General features: G+C 43.3%; 1 long non-coding RNA gene and 2 pseudogenes across 1 annotated transcript; all 3 read left to right on the forward strand.

Annotated features, from left to right (window-relative positions):
- The first annotated feature begins 5,472 nt into the window (after window positions 1-5,472).
- On the forward strand, window positions 5,473-6,441 carry LOC139560021 (proteasome subunit beta type-11-like; annotated as a pseudogene).
- Window positions 6,442-7,011: 570 nt separating this feature from the next.
- LOC139560023 (proteasome subunit beta type-5-like) overlaps window positions 7,012-14,074 on the forward strand; it is a 30,685-nt pseudogene continuing 23,622 nt past the window's right edge.
- On the forward strand, window positions 9,762-10,271 carry LOC139560252 (uncharacterized). The gene is made up of 2 exons (XR_011671899.1): window positions 9,762-10,000; window positions 10,103-10,271. It is a non-coding gene; the product is annotated as an uncharacterized lncRNA (long non-coding RNA).

Genomic DNA, 14,074 nt, shown 5'->3' on the forward strand with positions numbered 1-14,074 from the left:
CAGCTCAAGGATAGAACTACATAAATTTTTAAAAAGGCACATGTAGCCTACATAGCAATGCATACACACAAACTATCTAGGTAAAATAGGGGAAAGGAGTTGTGCCGCGAGGTGTTGCTTTATCTGTTTTTTGAAACCAGGTTTGCTGTTCATTTGAGCAATATGAGATGGAAGGAAGTTACATGCAATAAGGGCTCTATATAATACTGTATGTTTTCTTGAATTTGTTCTGGATTTGGGGACTGAAAAGACCCCTGGTGTCATATCTGGTGGGATACGTGTGTGTGTCAGAGCTGTGTGTAAGTTGACTATGCAAACAATTTTGGAATTTCAACACATTGTTTCTTTTAAAAATAAGAAGTGTGTCACGCCCTGACCTTAGAGAGCCGTTTTATTTCTCTATTTGGTTAGGTCAGGGTGTGATGTGGGGTGGACATTCCATGTTTTGTATTTCTGTGTGTTTGGCCGAGTGTGGTTCCCAATCAGAGGCAGCTGTCTATACTTAGGCAGCCTTTTTTCCTTTTGTATTTTGTGGGTAGTTGTCTTTGTTAGTGGCCTGTATAGCACTAGTAAGCTTCACGTTAGTTTTTGGTGTTTCTTGTTTTGTTGGCGACATTCTTAATAAAGAAAAATGTACGCTCACCACGCTGCACCTTGGACCGGTCATTTCCCTGACGACGTTCGTGACAAAGTGAGGCAGTCAGTCTCTTAGCCAAAAGAGAATGGCATGCATAATATTTATATCAGCCCTCTGATTACAATTAAGAGCAAAACGTGCCGCTCCGTTCTGTGCCAGCTGCAGTTTAACTAAGTATGTCACGCCCTGACCTTAGAGATCCTTTTTATGTCTCTATTTTGGTTTGGTCAGGGCGTGAGTTGGGGTGGGTATTCTATGCTCTATGATTTGTATTTCTATGTTTTGGCCGGGTAGGGTTCTCAATCAGGGACAGCTGTCTATTGTTGTCTCTGATTGAGAACCATACTTAGGTAGCCCTTTTGTCCACCTGTCTTTGTGGGAAGTTGACTTTGTTTATGGCTCATAGCCTTTAGCTTCACGGTTTGTTTTTGTAGTGTTTATTGTTTTGTTCGGCGTCATTTTTATTAATAAAAGGAAAATGTACGCCCACCACGCTGCACCTTGGTCCTCTTCTTTTTGCGGCCGTGACAAACTATTTATTTTTTATTTCACCTTTATTTAACCAGGCAGGCCAGTTGAGAACAAGTTCTCATTTACAACTGCGACCTGGCCAAGATAAAGCAAAACAGTGCGACAAAAACAACAACACAGAGTTACACATGGGATAAACAAATGTACAGTCAATAACACAATAGAAAAATCTGTTTACAGTGTGTGCAAATGAAGTAAGGAGGTAAGGCAATAAATAGACCATAGTGGCGAGGTAATTACAATTTAGCAATTAACACTGGAGTGATAGATGTGCAGATGAGGATGTGCCAGTTGAAATACTGGTGTTCAAAAGAGCAGAAAAACAAAAACAAATATGGGATGAGGTAGGTAGTTGGTTGGATGGGCTATTTACAGATGGGCTGTGTACAGCTTCAGCGATTGGTAAGATGCTCTGACAGCTGATGCTTAAAGTTAGTGAGGGAGATATACGTCTCCAACTTCAGTGATTTTTGCAATTTGTTCCAGTCATTGGCAACAGAGAACTGGAAGGAAAGGTGGCCAAAGCAGGTATTGGCATTGGGGATGACCAGTGAAATATACCTGCTGGAGCGCATGCTACGGGTGGGTGTTGCTATGGTGACCAGTGAGCTGAGATAAGGCGGGGCTATACCTAGCAAATGACCTGGAGCCAGTGGGTTTGGCGACAAATATGTAGCGAGGGCCAGCCAACGAGAGCATACAGGTCGCAGTGGTGGGTAGTATATGGGGCTTTGGTGACAAAACGGATGGCACTGTGATAGACTGCATCCAATTTGCTGAGTAGAGTGTTGGAGGCTAATTTGTAAATGACATCGCCAATGTCAAAGATCGGTAGGATAGTCAGTTTTACAAGGGTATATTTGGTGTGAAGGAGGCTTTGTTGCGAAATAGGAAGCTGATTCCAGATAAAATTTTGGATTGGTGATGCTTAATATGAGTCTGGAAGGAGATTTTACAGTCTAGCCAGACACATAGGTATTTGTAGTTGTCCACATATTCAGAGTAGTGATGATAGTCAGGCGGGCAGGTGCGGGCAGCGATCGGTTAAAGAGCATGCATTTAGTTTTACTAGCGTTTAAGAGCAGTTGGAGGCCACGGAAGGAGTGTTGTATGGCATTGAAGCTCGTTTGGAGGTTTGTTAACACAGTGTTCAAAGAAGGGCCAGATGTATACAGAATGGTGTCGTCTGCGTAGAGGTGGATCAAAGAATCACCCGCAGCAAGAGCGACACCATTGATGTATACAGAGAAAAGAGTCGGCCCGAGAATTGAACCCTGTGGCACCCCCATAGAGACTGCCAGAGGTCCGGACAACAGGCCCTCCGATTTGACACACTGAACTCTGTCTAATAAGTAGCTAGTGAACCAGGCGAGGAAGTTATTAGAGAAACCAAGGCTGTTGAGTCTGCCGATAAGAATACGGTGATTGACAGAGTCGAAAGCCTTGGCCAGGTCGATGAAGACGGTTGCACAGTACTGTCTTTTATCGATGGCAGTTATGATATCGTTTAGGACCTTGAGCGTGGCTGAGGTGCACCCGTGGCTGAGGTGCATGGTAGGATTCGAAATGGTCGGTGATCTGTTTGTGCACTTGGCTTTCGAAGACTTTAGAAAGGCAGGGCAGGATGGATATAGGTCTGTAACCGTTTGGGTGTAGAGTGTCTCCCCCTTTGAAGAGGGGGATGACCGCAGGCGCTTTCCAATCTTTAGGAATCTCTGACGATGCGAAGAGAGGTTGAACAGACTAGTAATATCCACGACAATGGCGGCGGATACATTTAGGAAGAGAGGGTCCAGATAGTCTAGCCAAGCTGATTTGTAGGGATCCAGATTTTGCAGCTGATGAAGACATTGATAAAGAGGATTGATGTCAACTTGGTGAGGGTTGACAGTATGTGAATGGTAATGTGTTGTTAGTGTTTTTTTTGGATGACACTCTAATTATGCCATGTTTTAATAAATTGAAGAAGCTGAGGTTTCAACGGAAGTTTAAATGATGAGTAGAGGGATTGAGCCTTGAGATTGAAAAATAGATTAGCTGCAGTTGAAAGCAAGCGGGCTGTAAGGGACGCGGTGGGACATTTGGAGCAGAGGTATGAGGCCGAGGTAAAGTTGGTTTTATATTCACACAACACAGACATTCAACAGACATTCATCAGTTACAAGGCACAACAGTCATTTATTTATAAGTCTCTAATTTAACAGCAAAGAGTTCCCTTCCAATCATTTTCTATTTTGGCTTTGTTGAAGTCCTTCTTTGTCATCCCCAGACAAGCTGAATGGTACCATCTCCTGAGGTAATAGATTCAACTATTCAACACTTACAGCCAAATGTTTAATACCCCGGGTATTCCCAGAACACATTATGGAAAGTCTATAGATTCAGTGGTCAGTGGTCACTTTATTAGGTACAACACCCTTTGCATCTGGAACAGTGTGAATTCAAAACTGTTGATGAAACTGGGAAAGGAGATAAACATCATGACCCCTCCTACACACATTCTGAAATTGCATTTTGTCCCCCCCCCCAGTTTTATTATTGCATTGTGATACAAAAAGCAGCATTGGTGTGCTTTAGGACCATGCAGCCTCAGAGCAGTTGAGTTGAGTTAATAAGTAACAAACCCCTTTGTTATGGCAAGCCTAAATAAGATCAGGAGTAAAAATGTGCTTAAGAAGCCACATAATAAGTTGCATGCACTCACTCTGTGTGCAATACTAGTGTTTAACATAATTTTTGAATGACTGTACCCCAAACAATTATCTGTAAGATCCCTTAATCGATAATAAATTTCATACACAGACTCAACGATGAAGATCAGGGAGGTTTCCCAGTGCCTTGCAAAGAAGGGCACCTATTGGTCAATGGTGTATTCATACACCCAGTCACTACAAAAATAGAGGCGTCCTTGCCAGAGAAGAAGGAAACCACTCTGGGATTTCACCATGAGGTAAATTGTGACTTTAAAACAGTTACAGAGTTTAATTGATGTGATAGGAGACAACTGAGAATGGATCAACAACCTTGTAGTTACTCCACAATACTAACCTAATTGACAGAGTGAAAAGAAGTAAGCCTGTACAGAATATAAAAATTCCAAAACATGCATCCTGTTTGCAATAAGACACTAAAGTAAAACTGCAAAGCAAATTAATTAACATTATGTCCTGAATACAAAGCATTATGTTTGGGGCAAATCGAACACAACACATCACTGAGTACCACTCTTTAAGCATGGTGGTGGCTGCATCATGTTATGGGTATGCTTGTCATCGGCAAGGATTAGAGAGTTTTTTAAATAATAAAATAAACGGAATAGAGCTAAGCACAGGCAAAATTCTAGAGGAAAACCTGGTTCAAACATGGAAAAACCAGCGAGATGTATACTGAACAAAAATATAAACACAACATGCAAAAATGTATACGATTTTACCGAGTTACAGTTTATACTGTATAAGGAAATCAGTCAATTTAAATGAATGAATTAGGCCCTAATCTATGGATTTCAAATGACTGGGCAGGGGTGCAGCCATTGGTGGTCCTGGGAGGGCCACTTGGCAGCCAGTCCTACCCACTGGGGAGTAAGGCCAAGCCAATCAAAATGAGTTTTTCCCCACAAAAGGGCTTCATTATTGACAGAAATACTCTTCAGACAGAAATACAACATTTGACATAAATAAGCTTTTTGTGCTTATGGAACATTTCCTAGATTTTTTTTATTTCAGCTCATGAAACATGGGACCAACACTTTACATGTTGCGTTTATATTTTTGTTCAATATATATTATCCATGTCCTGGTTCACCCACGACTCCAATAAACATAGAAAATGACAGTTCTTCAGGTACCGTTGATTGGATAGTCTCGAGTGGAGCTCGTCCAGTTTGTTCCCTAGTGATTGTATGTTCGCCAATAGAACGGAGGGTAGAGGCGGTTTATTTGATTGTCAGGATACCGGCTTGTTTGCTTCTCTTGCACCGTCACGTCCTCTTTCGATTACAACATTTGAGCTTTTGGGACCCAAAATAATTATTTGAATTACCGTCAAATATAACTCAAAGGTATAACATTTAATGTGAAACACAACATGTAATGAAGACATGTTTATTCAAGTGCAAGTGTCACATCTCTAATGTGGCTCCATTGACAAGCTGCTTCAGCAGAATACCCCGATGTCTCACAGGTGGAACACTCCTGCCTCACTCTCTAGGCCTATGGGAGATATCACTCCTCTCCTGGACATGGCTGATGGAAAGGAGCCTTGGTTGGGGAGGATTTAAATCTGAGAGAGATGGAGGGGTCCCTATGCATTCTTTCACACCTACCCCTCAGAGCTCTGTTCCTTTCCGCTGTGACAACAGACACTCGTCCCTTTCCTCCCTGTCCACCCCTCCATCACCACCCACCCGCCGCCCATTCCCTTTGTCTCACGGAACCACTACCCTGGCCTTTGTGTTCCAAGGAGGTGTTATAGCAGCAGCAGACACACGTGCCAGCTGCTCAGGGCTTGTCTCCTGTCCCTCTGCCCAGAAGATACTGCCCATCCACTCCCATTTACTGGGTCACCACTTCAGGCAGTGGTGCAGACTGCATGCTATGGGAGAGAATCCTGGCTAGAAAGATCCGCCTTTACCAGCTACGCCACGGCCGCCGCTTGTCAATCACTAGCTCTGCCAAGCTCCTCTCTCATATGCTGGACCCATTTAAGGGGACGTGTGTGTGGCAGCCACTCTATCTGGCTCGGATGTAGAGGAGGTTAGGGTGTAGAAATTCAGGGGACAAAAAGTTGATAGGATAGGATCAGGCAGAGACAGCATCTCTCCAGCAAAAGTACCCCTTGAAGAGACAGGAACGTCTGCAAGTGATTCTTGCAGTCAGGATGACTTGACTGGCAGTGCCAGTGACAGAACAAGACATGCAGTAACTGACGGGAACCTGACAATATCCCTTGTCAGTGATCGTTGTAGCCCAAAGCTTTTCTATGTGTGCAGTGACGGCACCCGTCTGCAGGGAGAGCTTTTCTCAGTGGACTCAGGTTTGCCCTATGCCTATGCAGTACTGGATGGAGGGGTCCGGTGGAGCCTTAGTGAGGAGGAGGCAATCTCATTGGCCAGAGAAATTGTGTACATGGCCACACACAGCGATGCATATTCAGGGAACTGTGTGGACCTCTTTCACATAAATGCCCAAGGATATAGCCACAGAGACAGGGAGGATTTGAGAGAGGAGTACCACAGAGAGAGGGAGAGGGTGCTGAAGATGGTGAAAGAATGAATGAGAGGAGAAGAGGGAGGGAGGAAAAAAGGACATTTGAATAGGGAAAGATGCATGGGGAAAGGGAGAGATTAGGGCTGGGGAGAGCGTTATCTGACAGACTGCGATACCTTTGGTTGTTGTTAGGAACATTTCCTCTCACAAGCTCTACAAGCCAGAATGTTGAATCAAAGGTCCTTTCAACTTACTCTACCAGTTGTCTGTGCGGTGGGTAGGAATTTGAGAAAAGATATCCACAGGAAAGTATTATTAAATTGACTTACCAAACACTGGTATTACCGTTGAGATTTCTTGCACCTGCCACATGCACAAAACAATGTAAACACCTGCATTACTTCAGTTAGTACGCATGCATTGCTTGCATGTACTTCCGTCTTAGATGCCTTAGATGATGAGCAAACTAATTGTGATAGCCACACACGGAGACCCGTGTTTTGAAGTCGGTTTAATTATATTTTTCTGTAGATATTTAGTCTCACATTTCTACTCACAAAAGGACAACGTCGGCATAGAGTAAGTTCAAATGAAATTTTATTCAACATTCGTAACAGACAAGGGATGTCAATACAAATGAACCTGACTAGGTTGTCCAAGGGCCAGCATTGGAAAGTCAGGGCTAGGGAGAGGGTAGGAGTAGATTAGAGAAAATAATTTGTGACAAAAGAGGATCAAAAAGATGGATGAAGAAGACTGGCCACTTTATGGGAGAGAGAAAGTTTCCGAATGCACTGTACATCTTACCTTTTGAGCAGAAGAAAATGCTAATTCTGGGTCGGTTTTGAATCCTTTCAACTCCCTTCGTTCTCTCCACTGTCTGAGCGCAAATCCAAGGTTTACTCTCGTCTTGGCCCGGGTTCTATCGCTTTCCCTTTTTGCCTGTCTGCTCTCCAAATTTCTAGGTTTCTTTAGTTTAGATTGAGGAGTAGTTGCTGCTAGGTCAGGTCGTTTGCCCCTCGCATCTGCCATGTCTGTCAGCTAGGTATCTCCGCTAGCTTTTAGCTTTTAGCTAGTTAGTTGAGCCCATGCCCAACAATTGGCTGTCACACCGCCTCCTCACTAATGAAAAACACATCCCTTATTGTGCGCGCCACAAAATCTGAGGGGAAAATCTATTGTTACTGTTGCATCACATTGGATGACCACTAGCAATTTATTGGAGCTTTTAAACATAAAAAAATACCAAAGGCTTTAAGTTTTAGGAATTTACATGTACCTTTCAACATTAATTTCCAATGGTATTGTACTAAATCTGATGGATGGGTCCAAAAACGCTCTGCGATTGATTGATTTTGATGATATACCAGAAATCACCAGATCGGGATTGCCCTGCCTAGTTAATTTAGCTAGTGTAAAGCCTCGGCAGCAATTCTTCCTCTCAATTTGGAAGTTATCAGTGTATTCTAATCTCCCATCGTTAGTTGCAGGTGGAATGTAAGAATTTTTATAAATATTCCGTTATTAAATAAAAACTTTTTTTGCTCCATGAGATTATCCAACAATGTGTATGCCGCCATATTGTCCATTTCAGATATTTTCTCATTGCTCGAGACCGGTGAGTGTCATTCAAAGCGAAGCTTGATGTCTGAGTCGGGCTCATGATGTGCATCACTTTGGAGTGGACACCCACCAGTTTTGAGCAATGAGAGAAGAAACAGACAATATGGCAGCGTACGCATTGTTGGATTACCTCATGGAGCAAAAATTGCTGCACAGGCTTTACACTATCTAAACTGTAATGGGTATGGAGCATTCACATATCATGTTACAATTCTGTAGCTACTAGCTACATGGTCCTGTCCAGGGCTGCACTTTGTTAATGAGAATTTGTATCCTTCAAAAAGTGGATAAAACTCTCACGCTAGTAAGGCCACCAATCTCAAGTCAAGTGCAGCTGGCACTCCCTAACTAACCTAAAATCCCATTTGTCATCATTCCACAGTTCCAACATGGCGTCATCATGGCAGTGGACTCTCGGGCCACAGCTGGCGCCTACATCGCCTCCCAGACAGTGAAGAAGGTGATAGAGTTCAACCCCTACCTGCTGGGCACCATGGTTGGAGGTGCAGCTGACTTCAGCTTCTGGGAGCGCTTGCTGTCGTGTCTACGAGCCCCGCAACAAGGAGCGCATCTCTGTGGGAGCCGCCTCCAAGCTTCTGGCTAACATGGTATACCAGTACAAAGGCATGGGCCGGCTGGGACAAGAGAGGGCCAGGTTAATAGTTTCATACACCTGAGCACACATTAGTAACCACAATAGACTTGAACCCCATTCATGCATGTACATGTATATGTTTAAACCACCATCAGCTGAACTATGTAAACACTGTTTTTTAACATACTCAGACCAAGGGTAGCAATATGAGCATGATTTAGTAGCTGCTCAGAGCGTAGGATATAATTTTTTGTATCATATGTCCTAATATGAGTAGTTAGCAGTGACTGAGCGAACCTCCCCTGTCTCTGCTAAGCACCAGATTAAGTACAGTTTGGTCGTCTGCCACTAGATGGCATTGCTGCCCCACTCTTGTTTACCTGTTGTGGCTTTGACTTGTGCTATTGGATACTGTGCAGTAAGAGGCAGTACATCACTGGAGATGTGCTTAAAGAGGGCTGCACAGTGACACCGTAATGGGAAATCAATAGGGCTGGGACTGTGGGCCTGGGAGTGCCGGCGCGGTGATGGACGCAGGGTCTCGGCCCTTACAATTGGGTCGCATGCATAATGTTGTTCTACTTGATCGATGAGCTTTGTTCATAGAGCGGGGAGTATGTGTGGACAATAACAGGCCTCCAGACAGCCTGGGACCTAAGTGACACGTGTTAAATCCTGCAGTCAATCAGGAGAATAATGATCCCAGTATAAGTTCAATGGGAACGGCGGCAGCTACAATGCCAGTGATTGAATGGTGAGGTAAATGTCATGTAAATTAAATAAATCTCGATTAAGAAAAGGCTCATTAGCGGCTACAATGATGTCAAGCACAGTTATTCTGGTGATTGGGGGTCTTAAGCGGCACGTGAAATAAATCGAATAAAGTACAGTTAAGAGCTTGACAAATATGTAATGCCATGATACTCATTTGGTGAAATGCTTAGTGCCTGGTTGCTAGGCAGTGTGAGTGCACGCACTCGTAACTAGAGAACGACCAATATGTTTCTTTTCAGGGCCGACGCTGACACTTATTTGTGGGTGTCAAGGAGGCCGGTGGCTTGTTATTGTTATTATACATATTATTTTATTACATTTCAACGTTTTGATGATACATTTTCCCAGAGACAAACATGTATGCATTAACAAATACATTATACAACCATACAATAGATGTCACGAATCCCGTTTCCTGAGTCGGTTTTTTGCCTGTGTTCTGTCCTGGAGTGTTTTTTCCGGCGTCCTGGAACGCACCCTGTCTGGTTGCCGGGCAATGTAGCCAGTTGGGAGTTCTGATTACCCGCACCTGTATCCCATCAGCTATCTGCACACCTGGTCCTGATCATCATCTCTCCTCTTCATAAGCCCGGACCTGACATCCATTCCCTGCCGGATCGTTAGCCATGAACAGTATGTTGTGCCATAGTATCAGCCTCAAGTTGGATAGAATTTGTTTTGTTGTTTTTTACGTATTGCTTGCCTTAAACTTACCTCCGTTTGTTTTGTCTTCAGTTACTCACCCGGATCATTTACCCCATTCCCGCCTGGTCGGAGGAGGATTCCGCTACCCCATTGGATTCACCTATTTACTCCCATCAACTCACCACCGCTGCCCGCTACGCCACCTGGATATATCTACCCATTCACATTCACTTGTAAATAAATACTCACCTTCTTCCTACGCTCCTTGTCCTGGTCTGCTTCTGGGTTCGATTTTGAAAGAACGTGACAATAGATTGGACATTGTTTTTAACTACATCATGGTAATAACTTATTTGAATGGTAAACTGGGTAAATCAAGATGGTATAGGCCTACTCACAATACAGTTGAATTCATATTCTATAGGACTGTGTGCATGTCTTGAGTTATTGAGCTAATTTTGGTTGATTTCAGTGGTCTATGGGACTACAGATGACATGACCTTTTCCCCTTTCATTTGTGATCATGTTAGGCCTGTGTCTGGCTAACTATACAAATCTCTCTGGCCAACTGACATTTCTTTTCCACGATAGGTCTGGATTTCTAGCTTGCGAACACATTCAGTCCGTTCTGATTGGTCCCAGAAACCGCTGGGTTGGGTCAGAGCCACCCTACATGATGACGTTATCAACTTCTTTATTTTGAAGTTGCACAAATTACTTCTAGGATGGCAGCTTCAGACTGAGTGTATGTAGCTAGACCAACGGAATTAAATTCAGGGTGAGTCGTTAGGGAAGTTAGCCTACTGATCAACATTTTCATAGAAGTAGCCTATGGTCTTCTAGAGAAAAGACACTACTCGCAAGTCATGTAGTCAGGCAGTTCAGCTCAGCAAGGGAAATACAAGTAATTTAGCTAACAAGTACCAGTGAATTAATAACATTTATGTTGACATTCAGCTTTGAAATGAGAATATCTTGAATATTAGCTATCCCAAATAAAGTTCTAGAGTAGTGAACTGACGTTACAGTGCCTTCAGAAAGTATTCGTACCCCTTGACTTATTCCACATTTTGTTGTTACAGCCTGAATTCAAAATGAAAACATGTTTTTAGTATTCACACCCCTTGGTATGACACTCCAAATTGAGTTCAAGTCCATCCATTGAGATGTCACTACAACTTGATTGAAGTTGACAGTGCATGTCAGAGCAGAAACTATACCATGAAGTCCAAGGAACTGTCCGTATATCTCTGAGATAGAATTGTGCTGAGGCATATATCTGGGGAAGGGTATAAAACTATAGATAGATAGATAGTTTCCAAGAGCACAGAGTTCTCCATTATTGGGAAATAGAAAAAATATGGAACTACCCAGAATGCCTAGAGCTGGACGTCCAACCAAAATGAGCAACCGTGCAAGAAGGACCCAATGACCACTCTGACAGAACTACAGAGTTCCTTGGCTGAGATGGAAGAACCTGCCAGAAGGACAGCAGTCTCTATAGCACCACCAATCTGGCCTTTATGGGAGAGTGGCTAGACGGAAGACACTCCAGAGAAAAGGGCACATGACAACACGATTGGAGTTTGCAAAAAGGCACGTGAAAGACAGAGCATAAGGCTAAAATATTCTGTGGTCTCATGACACAAAAATTTAACTATCTGGTCTGAATGCAAAGTGCCATGTCCGGAGAAAAATGGGTACAGCTCATCCACCCGTCTAACACTATGCCAACCGTGAAGCATGGTGTTGGCAGCATCATGCTATGGGGATGCTTTTCAGCGGCAGGGACTGGGAGACTGGTAAGGATCGAGGGAACAATGAATGGAGCCAAATACAGGCAAATCCTTGATGAGAAGCTGCTTGAGAGTGCAAATGACCTTAGACTGGGGTGAAGATTTACGTTCCAACAGAACAATGACCCCAAGCAAAACAATGCTGGAATGGCTTCAGAACAACAATGTGAAAGTCCTTGACTTTCAGCCAAAGCCCAGACTTGAATCCCATTGAAAATCTGTGGAAAGACTTGAAGATTTCTGTTCACCTCGCCTCCTCATCTAACTTAACAAAGCTTGAGAAAATCTGCAAAGAATAAGGGGAGAAAATCCTAAAATCCAGATGTGAAAAGCTGATAGACATACCCAAGATGACTGAAAGTTGTCATCGCTGCCATAGGTGCTTCTACAAAGTATTGAATACATATCTAAATGAGATTTCAGTATTTCATTTTCAATAAACTTTTCTAATATCAGGTATTAGAGGGGTTTCCAAACTTTTTGGGCCCATGACCAGATTTTGATATTTGAACATTCTCACTACCCCAACCATGTGAAAAAAAAATAAAGTAATTAACAGCCAAGATTTGTTAATTTCAAAACATTCTAACAGTATTTCTGATTTGTATTCTCAACTCACCATCATATACTTTTAATGTGGGGCTATGGCAGTCAATTGCAAATGAGTCTGACATCATTTCTTATCTCACCACCACTAATGAGATGGGTGTGCTTGACGCATGTCGCGTCGGGCGCTTTTCAAAGTCAGGGGGTATAGTCGACAGTGCGCCACTCATCTCTCCTGTCACATCCAACCTGGATCGGTATTTGTTTTTAATGCAGAGGAGAGCACTGAATCAGGACCATGAGTTTTAATGCTCTGAAGGAGACTCCACAGTATTCCCTTTGAGTCAGGAACCAAAATCCCTCCATAGTCACCCGTGAATGAGTTGTCTGCATTATTCGGTCACATGACAGCTTGATAAGCTGTGGATTTCACTTACCGGCATCTCAACTGAGCCAGGATCCCATTCAAACGGATTTCGCTGATTCGGTCACTCGTCTGAATATTTCCCCTAAAAGTCAACAGTCTGATTTTTACATCCATTGCGAATGACAACAGTTACTCTATCAATTCCAAAAATATTTCCAATACTCCCCATCGATAACCACCAAGCCTGAAATAGAACATTGTCATGCTCTGATCCCATATCTCCACATAGTTTTGCGAACAGATGTGAGTGATGTAGTTTACAATCAAAGTTACTTCCTGCATATCTCCCGAGTTCTGCGCTCAGCTCTTTTGCCGCCAGTTGCTCTCGGTGTATCCATTATAGCTCAGTGGGTGTATCATACAATGCGTCCATATGGCAGAGGGAGACACATTCATAACTAGAGTGCAGAGGCCTCTCTGCCGTCCCGTGATAGATGGAGCTCCATCTGTGCAAAAGCACACATTCGATCCCATGGAATCTGTTTTTTGTCAATTTAGCCTCGCAGCACACTGAACATCCCATGTGCCGTTTCATGCTCAGGAATCGTGAGATGGAACACTATGTTCTCGTGAATAGCATCCCCGAACATGTAGCAAAAGTCAACGCATCTCGGCCCTCACAGCTAACGTCCATTTAGAGAGCATACGGTGGGAAGTTTGAGTCGTTCAGTCAGTTTCCTCTTGATTGCTAGCTATAGCATCAATTCTTAGTTTCACAGTGTTATCTGATAAAAGGTATTGTGGTGAGTTTCTGTGCCTCCTCTGATAAAAGGTATTGTGGTGAGTTTCTGTGCCTCTGCCTCCCCACACACTGTTGTCACTATCAATTGCGGCTGATAATATCAAAGTCTCTGCAATAGTGTTTGGTTTCATCTTAGCGGGCTTAGCCATTCACCGTGGGAATGATTCAAGTGCAACCGTCAAGTGCGGACTTTTCCTATGACCTAAGGGCGCTCTCTGGTTGAATAATTTTCATTTTAGATTTTTAATTAAGGTGTAACCACATTACAATGATTTTGAGAGACAAAAAAGTATACTACATGACCTGCTCATCGAACATCTCATTCCAAAAACATGGGCATTAATATCGAGTTGGTCCCACATTTGCTGCTATTTCAGCCTCCACTCTTCTTGGAAGGCTTTACACTAGATGTTGGAACATTTCTGCAGGGACTTGCTTCCATTCAGCCATGGGCATTAGTGAGGTTGGGCGATTAGGCCTGGATCGCAGTCGGCATTCCAATTCATCCCAAAGGTGTTCAATGGGGTTGAGGCCAGGGCTCTGGGCATGTG

Source organism: Salvelinus alpinus, chromosome 30, assembly GCF_045679555.1.
Source record: "Salvelinus alpinus chromosome 30, SLU_Salpinus.1, whole genome shotgun sequence".
NCBI classification, from domain to species: domain Eukaryota; kingdom Metazoa; phylum Chordata; class Actinopteri; order Salmoniformes; family Salmonidae; genus Salvelinus; species Salvelinus alpinus.